Source organism: Lathyrus oleraceus, unplaced genomic scaffold (genome assembly GCF_024323335.1).
Source record: "Lathyrus oleraceus cultivar Zhongwan6 unplaced genomic scaffold, CAAS_Psat_ZW6_1.0 chrUn0016, whole genome shotgun sequence".
Lineage (NCBI taxonomy): Eukaryota > Viridiplantae > Streptophyta > Magnoliopsida > Fabales > Fabaceae > Lathyrus > Lathyrus oleraceus.
Window position 1 is genome coordinate 1 of NW_026112407.1, and position 6,366 is coordinate 6,366.

The following is a 6,366-nucleotide window of genomic DNA, read 5'->3' on the forward strand; positions in this document are numbered from 1 at the left end:
TAATTCGTTTATATCAAGAATTCGCTTTTCACCGGCGGCCTTATAGTTTAAATTTAAGTTTTTAATAGCCCAATATGCCTTATATTCTAACTCCACTGGGAGGTGGCAAGATTTACCATAAATAAGCTTAAATGGAGTTGTTCCTATGGGAGTTTTGTAAGCGGTTCGATATGCCCATAAAGCTTCGGGTAATTTGGATGACCAGTCTTTCCTCGATGTAGCTACAGTTTTTTCCAATATCTGTTTAATTTCTCTATTAGACACTTCCACTTGTCCACTAGTTTGCGGATGGTAAGGTGTTGCTACTCGATGTTTTACACCATACTTAAACAATAATTTTTCAAGTATCCTAGATATGAAATACGATCCACCGTCACTGACTACTATTCTTGGGACACCAAATCTTGGAAAGATTATATTCTTAAAGAGTTTAATTACTACCCGTGTGTCGTTTGTTGGAGAAGCTATAGCCTCAATCCATTTTGATACGTAGTCAACCGCTACGAGTATGTACTTGTTACCGAAAGAAGGTGGAAAAGGTCCCATGAAATCTATTCCCCACACATCGAAAATTTCTACTTTCAAAATGCCTTTTTGTGGCATTTCGTCACGTCTAGATATACTTCATGTGCGTTGACACCTATCACATTTCTTGACAGCGGTATGTACATCCTTCCATATGTTTGGCCAATAAAGACCGGCTTGTAGGATTTTAGAGCAGGTTTTGGATGTACTTGCGTGTCCACCATAAGAAGCGGAATGACAATGTTGGACTATACTTTCTACCTCTTCTTCAGGTATACAGCGACGGAAAATACCATCAGGGCCTCTTTTGAAAAGTAAAGGGTCGTCCTAGTAATAACGTTTTACGTCATGGAAGAATCGTTTCTTTTGTTGGTAGGATAAATCAAGTGGGACCACTCCGGCGGCTAAATAATTGACAAAATCAGCGTACCAGGGTGTAACGCATACAGCCAAGGTGGTTTTTACCTGCTCATCAACTCTATTTTCTTCCAAACTAGCTATGAGTTTGTCGTACGAGAAGTCATCGTTGATCGATGTTCTTTCCGGTTCCAGGTTTTCAAGTCTAGAGAGGTGATCTGCTACTACGTTTTCAGTTCCTTTTTATCTTTGATTTCCAAATCGAATTCTTGTAGCAACAAGATCCACCTTAGGAGTCTAGGTTTAGCGTCCTTCTTTGTTAAGAGGTACTTAATGGCAGCGTGATCAGTGTAAACGATTATTTTAGCTCCGACCAAGTAGGAACGAAATTTATCTAGTGCAAATACTACTGCTAAAAGTTCCTTCTCGGTCGTGGCGTAATTCATTTGTGCTTCATCTAGAGTTCTACTTGCATAATATATGACGTGAAGTTTTTTATCCTTTCGTTGTCCTAAAACAGCGCCTACGGCGTAGTCACTTGCGTCACACATTATTTCGAAAGGTTCATTCCAATCTGGGGTCTGCATTATGGGTGCGGAGATCAATGCTTGTTTAAGTGTTTGAAATGCTTCTAAACATTTATTGTCGAATATGAATTCATCGTCTTTCATCAATAATCCGGTTAAAGGTTTAGTTATTTTAGAGAAATCTTTAATGAATCGTCGGTAAAAACCGGCATGTCCTAAGAAGCTTCGTATTTCTCTCACAGTTTTCGGAGGTTGAAGGTTTTCGATTACCTCTATTTTGGCTTTGTCTACTTCAATTCCTCTATTTGATATGATGTGTCCTAAAACAATTCCTTCTTGTACCATAAAGTCACATTTTTCCCAATTAAGTACTAGGTTTACTTTTACACATCGTTCTAGAACTCTCTCTAGGTTTTCAAGACATTCTTCGAAACTTTGCCCGCATACGGAAAAGTCATCCATAAAGACTTCCATGATGTTTTCGAGAAAATCGGAGAATATTGCCATCATGCACCTTTGGAAGGTTGCAGGAGCATTGCACAAGCCAAATGGCATTCGTCGATAAGCGAAGGTACCAAAAGGACATGTGAACGTTGTCTTTTCTTGGTCATCAGGATGAATTGGTATTTGAAAGAAACCTGAGTAACCGTCCAGATAGTAGAAATGAGAATGCTTGGCTAGTCGCTCTAACATCTGGTCTATGAATGGTAAAGGGAAATGATCTTTTCGGGTTGCTTTGTTTAGCTTCCTATAGTCAATGCACATTCTCCATCCCGATTCAATTTGTTTGGTTATAGTTTCTCCTTTTTCATTTTCGATCACGGTTATACCTCCTTTCTTTGGTACTACGTGTACAGGACTAACCCATTTGCTATCGGATATAGGATATATGATACCTGCCTCTAATAACTTCATTACTTCCTTCTTCACTACCTCACTCAGGATCGGGTTTAGTCTCCTCTGATGTTCCCTAGAAGTTTTACAGTCTTCTTCTAGCATGATGCGGTGCATACAAATAGAAGGACTTATCCCTTTAAGATCGGTGATGTTGTATCCTAGTGCGGTTGGATATTTTCTTAAGATATGTAGGAGTTTTTCGGTTTTAAGTTTTCCTAGGTCTGCATTGACTATCACTGGTCGTTCAAGTTCTAAGTCTAGGAACTCATATCTCAGATTTTTGGGAAGTGTTTTCAGGTCTAAGGTTGGTTTCTTAAGGCATTGCGTAGGATCTGATGTTATTGCTAAACATTGGTTCAGTCTGTCTTCTACACGGTAGTCAGACAATTCGTCATTTTCTAATTCTGTTTCTTTTATGCATTCATCAATGATATCCATGAAGTAGCACGTGTCTTCTATTGCAGGTGCTTTCAAAAACTTGGAAAGAATAAACTCAATTTTCTCTTCTCCCACTTCGAAAGTGAGTCGTCCTCGTTTTACGTCTATGATAGCACCGACGGTTGCTAAGAATGGTCTTCCCAATATAATGGGGATAACTTCATCTTCTCTTATATCCATAATTATAAAATCGGTGGGAATGTAGAATTGACCTATGCGCACGGGAACGTTTTCAAGAATTCCTACGGGATATCTAACGGAACAATCCGCTAATTGCACAGACATTTTAGTTGGTCTTAATTCTCCCATTTCAAGTCTCTTGCATATGGACAAGGGCATAACCCTGATACCGGCTCCTAAATCGCACAAAGCTTTATCTATGACAAATTTTCCTATATGACAGGGTATAGAAAAACTACCAGGATCTTTAAGTTTAGGAGGCATATTCTGGATTATTGCGCTACACTCAGCGGTGAGTGTAACAGTTTCGCTATCTTCAAGTTTCCTTTTATTAGATAAAATTTCTTTTAAGAACTTAGCATATGAGGGCATCTGTGTAATAGCTTCTGTAAAAGGAATTGTGACGTTTAATTGTTTCAGTAAGTCAACAAATTTTTTAAATTGGCCCGCGTCTTTGGTTTTAATAAGCCTTTGAGGGTAAGGGATAGGTGGTTTGTAAGGCGGCGGAGGTACATAAGGTTCTTTGTTTTCTACGGTTTCCTTATTACACTCTTCCTTTTCCTTAGGTTTACTTTCTTCCTCAGTTGACTTTTTAGAGTTTTGATTTTCAATCCTTGGGTCAGATGGTCCTTCTACCTCTGTTCCACTTCTTAATATAATAGCATGAGCATGGCCTTTTAGGTTAGGTTGGGGCTGTCCAGGAAATGTACCAGTTGGGGCAGCAGTAGGTGCTTGTTGTTGAGCTACTTGTGAGATTTGTGTTTCCAACATTTTGTTATGGGTAGCCAGGGCATCTACTTTACTTGCTAGTTGTTTAATCTGTTCGTTAGTGTGTACATTCTGGTTTAAGAACTCTTTATTGGTTTGCTGTTGAGAAGCTATGAAGTTCTCCATCATGATTTCCAGATTGGATTTCCTAGGAACGTTATTGTTAGGTGTAGATGGGGTTGGCTTTTGATATCCAGGAGGTATAGCTGGAGCTTGACTGAGTGCTTGACCTGGTGCGTATAAAGCATTATTACTTTTATATGAAAAGTTAGGATGGTTCTTCCAGTTTGAGTTATAGGTATGCGAGTAAGGATTTCCTTGAGCATAGTTCACCTGCTCTGCTTGAATTCCTGTTAGGAGTTGACAATCTGTAGGCGTGTGACCTTGAATTCCACAGACTTCGCAATTTTGAGTTACTGCAACCACGGTGGCTGGAGGTGATACATTTAAACTTTCAATTTTCTGGGCAAGAGCATCCACTTTTGCATTAACATGATCAAGGCTACTTATCTCGTACATGCCACTTTTTGTTTGAGGTTTTTCTACCATTGTTCGGTCGCTTCCCCACTGATAATGATTTTGGGCCATGCTCTCGATGAGTTGATAAGCGTCAGCGTAAGGTTTATCCATAAGCGCACCACCGGCGGCAGCGTCTATTGTTAACCTTGTGTTGTACAAGAGACCATTATAGAAGGTGTGAATTACTAACCAGTCCTCTAAACCATGGTGTGGACAAAGTCTCATCATGTCCATGTATCTTTCCCATGCTTCGAAAAGAGACTCGTTATCTTTCTGTTTAAATCCATTTATCTGGGCTCTCAACATAGCTGTTTTGCTTGGAGGAAAATATCGGGCAAGAAAGACTTTCTTCAACTCATTCCATGTGGTGACTGAGTTGGAAGGAAGAGATTGAAGCCATCTTCTAGCTTTATCTCTTAACGAGAAAGGAAAGAGACGAAGTCGAATTGCCTCTGAAGTGACACCATTAGCTTTTACAGTATCAGCGTATTGGACAAATACTAATAAATGAAGGTTTCGATCCTCGGTAGGATTTCCAGAGAATTGGTTCTGTTGCACTGCTTGCAATAGCGAAGGTTTAAGTTCGAAGTTGTTCGCTTCGATTGCGGGTGGAGCAATACTCGAATGTGGCTCATCTTGCGATGGAGCAGCGTAATCTCGAAGAGCACGAGCTGGTTCTGCCATCTCGGGTATCGGCGAAGGAAGGAGATTTTTGAGATCAGGGATTTCGATTGGAGGAAGATTGTTCGCGGCACGATACTCCCGAATTCGTCGTAAGACTCGGAGATATCGTTCAACGTCATTGATTCGTAAGTAAAACGGTTCGCCTTGTGAGCGAGTGTGTGGCATACAAATCAATGAAAAAGAAGGAAAAAATAGAAATAGCCTTAGTCTCTACAGCGTAACAGAAGAGTTACGATATCGACTAAATAAAAGTCCCCGGCAACGGCGCCAAAAACTTGATCGCGACTTTATGAGTCTATTGGGGTATTAACTGCAAGTGCACAGTCTAATCGCGTAGTTTTAAAAGATATCGATCCCACAGGGACTTAATGAATCGATATACCGTTTTTCTAAGGTTACTTCGTAAAGCTAAGGCGGAAGATTCTTTGATGATTAGGGGGAAAAGTAAAACTAAAATGGGATCTAGATTGAATATCAAATAACACGGATATCGGTATGTAGTTCGTCGTAATTAGGGAATCAAATCTTCGTTGGGTTCTTAGTTTTAAAATAAGTCTTTTCAGTAGACACTATTGATTAAAAGTCTTTTCTCAAACTCTCGCTCTGTTGAATAAGACTATGACTTTATATTAACGTACGCTCTCACTATTTAGTTAAATCTAAAATCACTTTTTGAAAACAATAAAATCTTTAGAAACTCTTTTTAAGAAAATACTAACCGTTTAAACACCCTCGTCTCAAACTCTCGCTCTGTTGACTTAGATTATATGATTAAACTTAAATGCTTAACTCTCGTCCTCACATTTAACCTTTAAAAATACTTTTTGAAAATGATTAGAATTTAATTAACTCTAAAAATTGCTTTCGCCCTGATTTAAAGTTAATGTCCAATTTACACTGTCCAGTTAAAGGCTCAAACCGTCGTTCTATTGATTTTAACTTCTTTATGTCTTTTACTCTCGTACAAAAACTTTGGTATTGTCGCATTACGCGAAAAACCGGCGGGAAACAAGAACAACAAAGCCGCCACCGTGCGTTATTTATCCCAAAAGAGGGAAAAGAAACGCTCAAAGTAAACCTGGAAAAAGCATGGTCTTGCGACCAAAGAGAATGGGATCGGGAGTCGGTTATGCGAAGGGAAGGTATTAGCACCCCTACGCATCCGTCGTACTCGACGGGATCCACGCACAATAGGAAGGGAAAATGGTTGCTAAAACACTTCTCAAAACACACACACACACTGGCTGATAGAGACACAAGAAAACAGACAAGACTGAACTCGGCAGGATATCGCATCCTGGGCCTACTTAGTCTATCAAGCATAGACATCAGAGTCAAAGTAGTTCGGACAGGGGAAACGACACATGCTCGCTAGGATGTCGCATCCTATGCATACGTATCTCCTTTGGACGAAGGAGAATCAGAGCATTCGTAGCTCGGCTAACACGCACACAAAAAAACACAGGCAAAG

The 6,366-nt window shown here is 39.8% G+C and overlaps 1 non-coding gene across 1 annotated transcript; it reads left to right on the top strand.

Annotated features, from left to right (window-relative positions):
- Positions 1-4,410: 4,410 nt before the first annotated feature.
- Positions 4,411-4,517, top strand: LOC127112035 (small nucleolar RNA R71). Its single transcript, XR_007798606.1, has one exon. It is a non-coding gene; the product is annotated as a small nucleolar RNA R71 (small nucleolar RNA).
- The last annotated feature ends 1,849 nt before the right edge of the window (positions 4,518-6,366 follow it).